General features: G+C 49.0%; 1 long non-coding RNA gene across 1 annotated transcript; it reads right to left on the minus strand.

Annotated features, from left to right (window-relative positions):
* Positions 1-1,226: 1,226 nt before the first annotated feature.
* On the minus strand, positions 1,227-12,804 carry LOC124474118. Its single transcript, XR_006956784.1, has 3 exons — positions 12,443-12,804; positions 11,920-12,225; positions 1,227-1,604 (listed from the first exon to the last, which is right to left on the minus strand). It is a non-coding gene; the product is annotated as an uncharacterized LOC124474118 (long non-coding RNA).
* Positions 12,805-14,096: the final 1,292 nt, after the last annotated feature.

A 14,096-nucleotide genomic window follows, 5' to 3' on the forward strand; every position in this document is an offset into this window, starting at 1 on the left:
CTTTTCCAAGAAAAAACGAAACTGATCTGGAAGTGAACGTTACCTGAGAGTGTAGAGGTAACAAGTGGGAAAAAACAAGATATCCATTTTCGAAAAAAGTTTTTTTTCTAAAGGTTGAAAAGATCTTTTTGAAAAAAAGCTTAGAAAAAAATATATTCTAAAGGTTCCAAAATATATATATATTTTTTTTTTTTATGTTAGACAAAAATGTATTTCGACATATCATTGACGAGGACCTTACTGTACTCTACTTTATTTACTTTATTATGCTCTGTTTTGGGATTTCCTGTTTTCCCTCTCCTCTCTTCTCCTCTGTCAGATGTTCAAATGGTGTCACTGTGCAGAAATCTGCTACCTTTGGTCTTTGTCAACTGTTGGGAGAATGGATAAAGCCTTTGTGATCCTAATGCCAAAAGGCTATGCTACCCAGGTGGAGCTCATGCTAACAGGCTAGGCCTGTGGACCTGATGCTAATCATTCTAACAAACCAGGCAAGCCAGGCTAGCTCAGCTGTGCTCATCCAGCTCCAGTACAATCAGAAGGCTTTTCACACCTGGGCCCTAACAGCTCTCTGGGGGACAACAAACAAGAGAGAGGGCCTGGGCCCCACTGACCCCAGACCTGCTAAGACAAGCACAGAGAGGTGCAGAATATCTTTGACTGGGGTCTCCACTGTATAGCCAACATGACCACCGACCATCTGGAGGCCCCGAAGCTCACAACCAGGGTGAAGGTGTAGGCTTGGAAGTCGAAAGTATTCCTCCACATTCTGGTCTCTACTCTGAAAACCTCTAATGTGAAGTTATGGTCATATATTCACCGCATGATAATGAAAGAGAGGCTGTAATAGTTTGCTTCCTCCTCACCCTCCCAGAGACTGACAAGCCTGATGACAAGCAGAGCAGCTCTGTAACATATAGCTACAGCTGGGGTAACATTTCAGTCCCTTGGCTGGCTGACTGGCTGGCTGGCTGACTGGCTGGATCCAGGTTGTGGATGAGCCTCGTGCTTCCTGTCTGTCTGTGTGACAGTGAGGCAGTGTAACCTCCCCCAGGCGGGCAGCACCTGCCATCAGTCATCAGACTAATGAAAACATTTTCATAAGGGCAGCACGACCCCCCCCTCACGACCCCCCCCTGCCCCAAGGGGATCTAGACATACCCCTCTCCTTCTCTTCCCCCCCCCCCCCCCCCCCCCCCCCCCCCCCCCCCCCCACATATACACCCTCACACACACACAGTTTGACTACTGTACTACCTTCTGCTTCCTCTTCCCTGTCCTGTCACACGCACCTGTCAACACACTCCCTGCACACACACACACACACACACACATTCCCCAGGCTGTGTGGGAGGTGGGAGGGGGCAGGCGGTTCAGGAAAAATAAACTTCCATTCTTGGCCTCCAACACACTAACCCCAAAGGTTAACATGAGAGAGAGGGAGGGGGAGAGAGAGAGAGAGGCGGAGAGTTAATGAGATGGAGTGAGGGGGGAGAGAGAGAGAGGACTACAACAGGAAAAGAAAGAAACAGACAGGAAGACAGATACTCACCACTGGTGTTGTTATTGAAGTCCATGGCTTCCACTATTAACGTGTACGACCTCTGAGGAAGACAAGGAGAGACATAGTTACCATGGTTACCCACCAGAACTACAACACCCACACAGCAAGGCTACTGAACACAGATAGCAACGCTCATGTGATGGTCAATGCAAGATACAGGGACCGTCCCTACATCCTAATGAAATGTCTCTTTTCAGGCAAAGATCTGGACACACACAACCCACCGCACAACCCTCCGCAACACCACACACTTCACACCGTGCCCCATGCCTGTGTGTCATTCATCTCTAACAAGATGTAATCCAGAGCCTGGGTATTGGTAGATGTTACAACAATAGTGCCTCTGATCTGATTAGGAGGGGCTAAGTAGCTAGTTGTTCCAGGGACTTCAGGGATTAGCGCCGTGCAGACCAGGGTCTGATCTGGTCTGGTCTGACACCCCCTGGTAAGAGGCCGTCTGCCTCTGGACAGTGAGACAGGGCAGGACCAGAGAGGCAGGGCTGGGACAGAGGCAGGGCTGGGACCGAGAGGCAGGGCTGGGACAGAGAGGCAGGGCTGGGACAGAGGCAGGGCTGGGACAGTGGGACAGATTGAGAAACAAAGAGACAGAGACCGAGAGATTGAGAGACAAAAAGAGACAGAAAGGGCAGAGAGGCAGGTCTAGGGCAGTGAGACAGGGCTAGGACAGTGAGGCAGGGCTAAGACAGTGAGGCAGGGCTAGGGCAGTGAGGCAGGGCTAAGACAGTGAGGCAGGGCTAGGACAGTGAGGCAGGGCTGGGGCAGGGAGGTGTATACAGCCTCCCTATGTCTGAATGAGCCGACAAGAAGTGTGAGAGAGAGAAAAAGAGGGAGAGGAAGAGGGAGAAACAAAGAGAGAGACAGAGAGAGAGAGAGAGACAGAGCAGAGAGAGAGGTTGAGAGAAAGAGAGACTGAAAGGGAGGGCCACAGAGAGAATTAGAGACAAAAACAAAGACAGCGCGAGAGAGACACAAAGAGAGAGAGACACAGAAAGAGAGACAGAGAGAGAGAGAGAAACAGAGAGACAGAGAGAGAAAGAGACAGACAAAGAGATACAAGCGAGAGAGAGCTCTGAAAGCTGAGTGAGTCCCTCATTCAGGTCTCTGGAAGAGCAGTCTTCATTTCAGCACTCCTCAAACACTTTGTCTGGCTAAGGGGCAGCATGGCTCACACCAGTATCCCCTTACACACCACCCTATGCCCCAGTCCTGGACTCCTGGACACAGTGTGTCATGTTTGTGTGTGTGTTTGTGTGTGTGTCAAAACTACTTACAAAGCTCAAGCATCCACTAGCAGCACCTACTTGTTACATACACACTCCCTCCTGGCAGCGTAACCTGAAGGCATTTTAGAAATGTCACAGCTTAGCCAGCTCTCTCTACTGAAATGACCCAATGGCCACCAATCACTAGTCCCCCTCAGACTAAACACTCCTGCACTGGAGACGTATAAAAAGCTTAACAACCACTCACTCCTGCACCTCTCAAGGCAAAGGATACCGTCAGAGGACTGGTGTTCATTTAGTCAGTCAACAATCTGATCAGCTTAATCAACGATTATGTAAACACCACTCGTATAAAAGCATATTTCAACATGTTGGAAAGTGGTGGACTTCATCAACTACCCAACTACCCTGATCTCAGATGGTCCTCTGTTCTCCGCTGTTGGGTAAACGATCCCCCAGAGACCACAGCAGTATATTAGCGGTAGCTGCGGCTGCTTCACACCCCGGCGAGCAAAGCCAAGGCTTCACCTGAAAACCTGGTTTGGGAGAGTATCTTGATCCGAGAAACCCAATTGTTGCCAATTTAGCAACTTTGGCACTATATTTTGCGACTTTTCCCCTTCCCTAGCGACAACAAAATCTTATATAGACACTAGCGTCAAATCTAAAGACTTTCCGCTACTTTGACAATCTCCCTTTTCGTTGAGCAGCAGCTAAATAACCTTTTACTGATTTGAGGATGACATCCCGTTTGTCTTTCTTAGTGGGCTAGCGTTGCCAGTGTTTATAAAAGTAGGCTATTTGTACTTCACTTCTGTGTTGTAAAAGCCGCTACGACAACACAGAAGTAAATCTACAGATCTAAAAGGTTGACGTCATATATGAGAGCCAATAGCGACTTCTGGTGAGATTTTTTGCAACACTGTTAGCTAGCAACCTCCCAGCTCGTACTGATCTCCTCGCCAAACCCCTCACACTCCTGACAACAGAAACCCAACGTTCACAGGCAACCGATGAACAAACGTGAAAAAAGCCTGCAATGACTAATGGCAGAACATGCCAGTAAATAAAACGTTTTCATCACAATAACCATTTCTGAATGGCCAGTTCTGTGAACATAAAACAGTGTATGCTTTTTATCAGCAAAGCGTTTGTCATATCATGCTGAGAGTTTGCACACATTCCAGTGCGTTTCAAAACGTCCACTTTAAACCCACTTATCACTTGAGTCTTGATCAAAAAAGGAGTTCCATACCTCTTTCTCTTCTTGTGCATGACACTATGGCACTTGCATATTTCTTCCAAAAAGTGAGATACTACATACCCCCCCTCCTAACACTCCATAAGTCTCCTGGTTATCAGCTAGAATACCTACAGCCGCCAGCTTCACTTTTCCCAGGCTCACAGCTGACTTGTCTTTGACCCACACTCACCACACAGTACCCAAACACACAGGCCACAGACCCACACTCACCACACAGTACCCAAACACACAGGCCACAGACACACACTCACCACACAGTACCCAAACACACAGGCCACAGACCCACACTCACCACACAGTACCCAAACACACAGGCCACAGACACACACTCACCACACAGTACCCAAACACACAGGCCACAGACACACACTCACCACACAGTACCCAAACACACAGGCCACAGACACACACTCACCACACAGTACCCAAACACACAGGCCACAGACACACACTCACCACACAGTACCCAAACACACAGGCCACAGACACACACTCACCACACAGTACCCAAACACACAGGCCACAGACACACACTCACCACACAGTACCCAAACACACAGGCCACAGACACACACTCACCACACAGTACCCAAACACACATGCCACAGACACACACTCACCACACAGTACCCAAACACACAGGCCACAGACCCACACACTCACCACACAGTACCCAAACACACAGGCCACAGACCCACACTCACCACACAGTACCCAAACACACAGGCCACAGACACACACTCACCACACAGTACCCAAACACACAGGCCACAGACCGACACACTCACCACACAGTACCCAAACACACAGGCCACAGACACACACTCACCACACAGTACCCAAACACACAGGCCACAGACACACACTCACCACACAGTACCCAAACACACAGGCCACAGACCCACACTCACCACACAGTACCCAAACACACAGGCCACAGACACACACTCACCACACAGTACCCAAACACACAGGCCACAGACACACACTCACCACACAGTACCCAAACACACAGGCCACAGACACACACTCACCACACAGTACCCAAACACACAGGCCACAGACACACACTCACCACACAGTACCCAAACACACAGGCCACAGACACACACTCACCACACAGTACCCAAACACACAGGCCACAGACACACACACTCACCACACAGTACCCAAACACACAGGCCACAGACACACACACACCACACAGTACCCAAACACACAGGCCACAGACACACACTCACCACACAGTACCCAAACACACAGGCCACAGACACACACTCACCACACAGTACCCAAACACACAGGCCACAGACCCACACTCACCACACAGTACCCAAACACACAGGCCACAGACACACACTCACCACACAGTACCCAAACACACAGGCCACAGACCCACACACTCACCACACAGTACCCAAACACACAGGCCACAGACACACACTCACCACACAGTACCCAAACACACAGACCACAGACACACACTCACCACACAGTACCCAAACACACAGGCCACAGACCCACACTCACCACACAGTACCCAAACACACAGGCCACAGACCCACACTCACCACACAGTACCCAAACACATAGGCCACAGACACACACTCACCACACAGTACCCAAACACACAGGCCACAGACACACACTCACCACACAGTACCCAAACACACAGGCCACAGACACACACTCACCACACAGTACCCAAACACACAGGCCACAGACCCACACTCACCACACAGTACCCAAACACACAGGCCACAGACACACACTCACCACACAGTACCCAAACACACAGGCCACAGACACACACTCACCACACAGTACCCAAACACACAGGCCACAGACACACACTCACCACACAGTACCCAAACACACAGGCCACAGACACACACACACCACACAGTACCCAAACACACAGGCCACAGACACACACTCACCACACAGTACCCAAACACACAGGCCACAGACACACACTCACCACACAGTACCCAAACACACAGGCCACAGACACACACTCACCACACAGTACCCAAACACACAGGCCACAGACCCACACTCACCACACAGTACCCAAACACACAGGCCACAGACACACACTCACCACACAGTACCCAAACACACAGGCCACAGACACACACTCACCACACAGTACCCAAACACACAGGCCACAGACACACACTCACCACACAGTACCCAAACACACAGGCCACAGACCCACACTCACCACACAGTACCCAAACACACAGGCCACAGACACACACTCACCACACAGTACCCAAACACACAGGCCACAGACACACACTCACCACACAGTACCCAAACACACAGGCCACAGACACACACTCACCACACAGTACCCAAACACACAGGCCACAGACACACACACTCACCACACAGTACCCAAACACACAGGCCACAGACCCACACACACCACACAGTACCCAAACACACAGGCCACAGACCCACACTCACCACACAGTACCCAAACACACAGGCCACAGACACACACTCACCACACAGTACCCATACACACAGGCCACAGACCCACACACACCACACAGTACCCAAACACACACACTCACCACACAGTACCCAAACACACAGGCCACAGACCCACACTCACCACACAGTACCCAAACACACAGGCCACAGACACACACTCACCACACAGTACCCAAACACACAGGCCACAGACCCACACTCACCACACAGTACCCAAACACACAGGCCACAGACACACACACTCACCACACAGTACCCAAACACACAGGCCACAGACACACACTCACCACACAGTACCCAAACACACAGGCCACAGACACACACTCACCACACAGTACCCAAACACACAGGCCACAGACACACACACACCACACAGTACCCAAACACACAGGCCACAGACACACACTCACCACACAGTACCCAAACACACAGGCCACAGACCCACACTCACCACACAGTACCCAAACACACAGGCCACAGACACACACTCACCACACAGTACCCAAACACACAGGCCACAGACCCAGACTCACCACACAGTACCCAAACACACAGGCCACAGACACACACACTCACCACACAGTACCCAAACACACAGGCCACAGACACACACTCACCACACAGTACCCAAACACACAGGCCACAGACACACACACTCACCACACAGTACCAAAGCACACAGGGCATGGACACACACACACACAGTACCCAAACACACACAGGCCACAGATACACCCTCAGGGCACAGACACAGACACACACTAACACACACACACGGGCCCAGCTCTAACACAAGCAGCCATGTGTCTCCTTATCTGCAGACTGGCCAGACAACATATCTAATCAAATAGCTGAAATCAGCCTATCAGAGCTGAACCCTGCAGAAGAACAGTCTACTCAGGGAGATGACCTCACGCCCTACCTTACACAAGCATGGGTTCAGTCCCTCGGAATGAAATGACTTAATACAATCTTTTTTCTAAAACCTCAAGGCTTGGGCATTCTTTAGATGCCTGCCACTTCTATACAGCTGTCTAGTCTACAGTTTGAGGACGAACAGGCTAGGCCGCTACGGGCTTCGAGAGGAGCAGAAACTCTGTCTCACACATTCAGGGGAGTCAGATGGCTGAGCGGTGAGGGAGTCGGGCTAGTAATCAGAAGGTTGCCGGATCGATTCCCCGCCGTGCCAAATGACGTTGTGTCCTTGGGCAAGGCACTTCACCCTACTTGCCTCGGGGGGGAATGTCCCTGTACTTACTGTAAGTCGCTCTGGATAAGAGCGTCTGCTAAATGACTAAATGTAAATGTCCTTTCTGAGGACAGGAAACAATGGATGAACAAGTAGGTTATGTTGACCGAGACTGTATCTGTTACAATAACATTTACATTTAGTGATTTAGCAGACGCTCTTATCCAGAGCGACTTACAGTAAGTACAGGGACAATCCCCCCGAGGCGAGGGAATCGATCCGGCAACCTTCAGATTACTAGTCCGACTCCCTCACCGCTCAGCCATCTGACTCCCGCCAATAAGCCACAAACAACAGTGTCAAGCCCAGCTGATCTGGCTAATCACCAAACTGCTAAGGTACACACACACACACACCCTGTTTACCATAAAACTCAGGCCCTGTCACGAAAATTAAACTTTCACAATCGTCTTCAAAGGCGGCACAGGGACTGCCTTGATGGAAAGAACGGGTGTTTGCCGTGAGATCTTTATCGACACAGAAGTTGGAAATAGGAACATAAGATCCGAGCTAACCCTCGACGGGGATCCTCTGGACACCTGAGGAGGTGATAAAGAAGAACCAACTCCAGATAACAGGCACGCATCACTCGTCAGCCAACACAGCAGCACTCCCGTTTCCTAATCCCCCTGTCAGTCACACGAGATCACAGCCCAGCCGAAGGGTCCAGAATAAACCACGGGGCAACTGTGGTTTTACTCTTTCAGACGTTGTAACACTGGAATCTTCCCTGGACTGTTTACTGGCTCTGTGAAGGCCAGTGTGGTTACAACATCTGACAGGTCACCTTCTCTGACGACAAACACATTTACATGGGTATCTCCCTGGGAATGCATAACGAAAATCATGAATTATTTAATCTTACCATCAAATAACACAACTAACAGGACGAGAAACTACAGCACTCAGAGACAAAGAGAGAAAAAAAAAACTTTCTTTCCCTTGAGTTCTTTGCACTTAACTGCCACATCAGAGCAGACTATATAAGGTAAACATGTCATTACTCCACCAGCTGCCACCTAGCAGTGCTTTCTCTCAAGGTCGGCTGTGACACGCTCACCTGACCCCCCCAACCCCAACCCCCCCTGCCCCCCCCAACCCCAACCCCCCCTGCCCCCCCCAACCCCAACCCCCCCTGCCCCCGACCTCTCCTGCTAGTCATCAATCACGCTGATGCCTGGAGCGCTGCACAGCCCATGAGAAACACGGAGGTAGAGAAAGAAGGGAGGGACAAACTAAAAAAGACTCCCTATTTAGAGAAAACCACGGAACATGACTGAGAGAAACAGATCTGGGGTTAGAAACCCAGGGGTGGTTGAAGTGTGGCTGAGAACAGAGTTAAAGGGAGGGGAAGAGCGGAGATAAGAGATAAGACCTTAAAGGGAAGAGGGGAAAGATGAGAGATAAGATAAAAGGAAGATAGGAGACACACTAGGCGAGGGCAGATCGATGTGAGAGCCCTGCCAGAGGTGTAGTGGTGTGTCTACGCAGGTACAGAGCGTACCCCCTCCTCCGACAAGGACAACTCGCCGTTTACCCTCCTAAAACAGTGAGAGACATCAATCCACGTAGAGCTAACCAGCAAACCTTGTTCAAATAAATGTTCTTTTCCCAGTGATTCATTGTGTAAATTAGTGTTTGACCACAGAGAGCAATGAACTTCCCGTCATCCTATCATGAGTTGCATCTCCGGAGCACTCTTTCATCACTGTCTTTAACCCGACTTGGCTTTTGATCCCTCCTGTCTGCGTCGGGGGGGGTACACATGGGTATGTAACTGTCCTGCCTCTGTCCTGCCTCTGTCCTGCCTCTGTCCTGCCTCGGCCCCTGCCCGGCCCCCGGCCCCTGCCTCGGCCCCTGCCTCTCTGGTCAGAGTGAGTGAGTGTTGTGAGAAGAGGCCAGGCCACACAGAGGAGGAGGGACAGGCTGTGTCTGAGAGCAGAGCTCATCCCTGCTGGCTCATCCCTGCTTCCTGTTGCCTGCCCTGTGCTGCCATTATATCTGGACAGGCTCCATTATGCTCTGTAATCCTCACTGTACTCACAGAGGGCACACTATTGTCCCTGCTTGATAAGCTGAGAGAGCCTGCCTCTGTCTGGGAGCGGGGAGAGAGCCTGCCTCTGTCTGGGAGCGGGGAGAGAGCCTGCCTCTGTCTGGGAGCGGGGAGAGAGCCTGCCTCTGTCTGGGAGCGGGGAGAGAGCCTGCCTCTGTCTGGGAGCGGGGCGAGAGCCTGCCTCTGTCTGGGAGCGGGGAGAGAGCCTGCCTCTGTCTGGGAGCGGGGAGAGAGCCTGCCTCTGTCTGGGAGCGGGGAGAGAGCCTGCCTCTGTCTGGGAGCGGGGAGAGAGCCTGCCTCTGTCTGGGAGCGGGGAGAGAGCCTGCCTCTGTCTGGGGAGCGGGGGCTGTGCCTCTCTTCCCCCCCCCCCCCCCATAGCAGGGGCTGGGTACTGTGATGTTTATAGTCTACAGTGCATCACAACTGTGTCCTCCAGGATCCAGCACAGTGTTCTCCAGCCTGTCTAGCTGCTGTCCTACCTGGTCAGAGCACATGTGTTGGAGCCTCATTAAGTGCAGCGGTTGCTGTGGGTGGCAAGGTTAAAGAGATGAAATGCCTGTTCTCCAACCGAGCGTGACTTACACAAAGCCCGGAGGCCAGGACAAGAGGCCAGCTCGAGGCTGCACAGGAGAGGGGATGCCAAAACCAGAGAGAGAAAAAAAAAAAACCTTTATGAACCAGTAGCACCCTACAGCCCCATCACCATCTGTCCACAACAGCCAATCACTTTTTGCAAAGTACAGCGTGATGGGACCGGCCAGTCCTGGGTGATTGTTAATGCGCACTGAAGTACAGCACTAGAAGAGGAAGAGAGGACCGCAGAGTTCCTCTATACAGTAGACCTACTATGAACCTCGCTAACGACCGGAGTTCCCCTCGGGTACAGTGACACAGTCTGATGTACCAGACATCAGAGACACGCATCTCTAAACACGATAAATTTAGCCCTGCAGCTTGAATAGAACTAACCCAAGTCCGTGGTTGTAAATGGTGTGTAATTGGCATTTATCATGCAGTCTAGCCAGTTCTCATACATTCTCAGATTGCAAACCGTACACTGAGATTTGCTGCTTAAACATCGACATCAACGGGTTTTCTTCACCCAGAAATTATCAGCCGTGTGCAGGCAACTACGATTTTGAAGAGGGACTTTCATTCAGGTTGAGTTTAAAAATAGACAAATGTAAATTGGAACCATGCATTCCAAAGGATATGCGATTCATCCATCAACCACGTAGAGAGAACTTCGGTAGAATAGACAAGCTTGGGGTGAATCAGTACGTTCCTGTGTCCAGTTGCTCTGAATTCGACCAGCCATTAAAAAGACTCCCGGCCTATTACTCGGTGCATTCCCCAAGAAGAACTACCACTTTACGTGCCAAATTGTAGAGCTACGATTTTTAGAAAGGAGAACCCCCACTGTGTAATTGTGTATATGATAGCCCGTACTGAATTAGACGTTACCCTCATCTGTTGTCTGCAGAATACTTGCACACCTGGACAACATGGGTGGTTCATGGCCCATTATTACAAGAGATGTTTTCTCTTGTTGTTTTACGTGGGGGCATTTGTTCTGTCTCAAACTTTCCTTAAAGATAACGGTGCATTATCTACGAGTTGCAAGTAGGCATATACAAGGTCAATAGAATTCCCGAAATCGAATAGAATCGACTGAGTAATTCATCTTCGTTTTCCAACCATGCAATTTGGACTTCAAACTCAACAAAAACATGTCACCGTCTAATTCCACTCCCCGCACCTGGGTAACTAGCTAATGAGGGAGATACGGGGGTGGTGCTCAGAGCACCGTACAAGCTTGGTTATCCCTTGTGGTTTCAACAATGCGACCCTCAAAATGTGTTTTCTCTTGCCATTTCAACGGTTGATTGTCAGTAATGGCAATAAATACAACAGCTTTAACATTTCCAAGGAAGCACGTGGCAAGGTTTTTTTTTTACGATGTTATATCTCCTGCATTGTGAACGCGCTGTTAGATAGTTTTGAAGTGCAGTGTCTACTGTCTAGTAGAAGTGATCTTACCGGCCAGGCGAAACTGAACGGCAAAACTATCCTGGATCTTTCATTCCTCGCTGTACTCTTCAAAGAAAATGTATTCCCTCCCAATACGGGCGTAGATCCAGCTCCAAAACTGCACGGCCCGGCAGCGGACACCCTGGACTGGTATTCCTTCAGGCACACTTTGAAAAAGGTATCACATTCATCCCTCGTGCATTTTCGATCCGCCGTGTTCCGAGATCCGTCGCAGCATTGGCCGTTCAGCAACTCTCCATTCAGGTTTTGCATCGATATGATCTGCAATTCGAATTGCCCCGATGCATCCGACACCTGTTGGAAAACAAATAAAACCTTCAATAAAGTAAAATAAAAACGAAGTAAAGGAATTACCAGGAATTAACTACACATTAACAACATAACAGGCAACGAGAAAAACAGCCAGTGCATCCGCAAAATAAAAGTTTCAATGCATGGCCAATTTGGATATCTGGTTTCAGAGGGCATCTTTGAGCCTGTAGTGAAATATCCTCCGGTGTTTTAAACGTACCTTGATGAGAAAGCTAAGTAAAAAAGCATGAAGGCTGATAGCGGCAACGGCCAAACTCCGTCTCAAAATCATGCCTCCGCTCTGGTGTTGCCGCTAGCTTTGAAATCAGTTGTCTGGCCGACTCACGGCACTAATGTTCTCCTCCGATTTAAACATGCACCAGTAGAGAAAGGCACTTTCTCAACTGAGCACAGATTTCCTATGCATAGGAGACAGTTTCCTATAATGTCCTTAGTTTACAGCGAAGTTTCTTCCTGTTTTTATCCTTCCTTTGCACTTCAGTACAACAAAAAGTCTACGCGCTAGCCATACGCGTGCTGTGTCCACGACTGAACGTTTGTACGAACTAGCCACAGAGGTCCAGGGAAGGGGGGTGACAAGCGGTAAACTACATATTCATGAGATGACGAAACAAATCACGCCCTTTTCTTGTATTTTGAGTACTGTACCAAATGCATAATGAAAGCAGTTTAATGAAGCATATGTCTGCAAAATTCAGCCAGAATGTCAATCAACATTTCTAAGAGATTAATCATGTAAAGTTTATGGAGACGGTAGCCAGTGACTGCAGTCTCAAATATGTGCAGCGTCAACATTTATCACAAATCTACTTCGTGTAATGTAAGAAATGGCTACCTTGAAATTCTAAGGATTCACAAGTTTGTCTCATGAGTATAGGTTTAGTCACGAATTTTTTTTAATTCTACCTCTCTGCCTGTTTTCTATGTCTGCCTAGGGAAAGATGATCATGTATGTTTGTGCCCTGTTTCATAAATGTTATCATATTTTAATGATGTTTAACACATCTTGTTACAGCTGGCACTTAAGTCAATCTAAACACAGAGACTGTTTAATTAGGATGGAAACTTAGGTCTTTAAATATCTGTGTTAACTTTCTGTGTGGATTAATTCTCCCTACTTTCTTATTGCCCTCAAAGTCTTTGTGCCCCCTAGTGGTGTAGGGCAATTAAGCTTTAGGTTTCTCTCTTTCTCTCTCTTTCTCTTTCTCTCTCTTTCTCTCTCTTTCTCCCACTTACTCAGACACACACACACGCACACACACACACACCCCATGGATGAGAGAATGCCACCCCTCCATAGCTGGTGATTTGTGTAGGTCAATTACACAGGTCATTCAATAGGTCGCAATCAAGAAAAACTCTCTCAGCACAGAGATGTCAATCAGTAACCACAGGATGTTTCAACATCACTTTTTATAGCTTGTTATAAAAGTGTCATTTTTGTGAGTGATAAGCTGTACGGTGTTACACTCTTACACAATTTTTACAGAGGTCTCCCTCGCCATAACAGTAAGGCTCATCTAGTTGATTCGTTGAAAAGCTTATCACCTTATCTCTGGTTCATATCACGTTCAGTGACACATGGAAGCTACAAAATAGAGAAGCTTTGGGACCTTTGCTGCTGTTGATACAACTGTATGTGTTGTGTTCCACCAACCACAATATGACATATCTGTTTAATAAATATATCAATGTATTTGTTTATTTTGATGCACTGCTTTTCTCTTATCATAATAGACACACACACACACACACACACACACACACACACACACACACACACACACACACACACACACACACAGGTGCTAAGCCACAACCATAAATCATTTTGGTTTCAGTTTACAAATGCG

Source organism: Hypomesus transpacificus, chromosome 11 (genome assembly GCF_021917145.1).
Source record: "Hypomesus transpacificus isolate Combined female chromosome 11, fHypTra1, whole genome shotgun sequence".
Classification (NCBI taxonomy): domain Eukaryota; kingdom Metazoa; phylum Chordata; class Actinopteri; order Osmeriformes; family Osmeridae; genus Hypomesus; species Hypomesus transpacificus.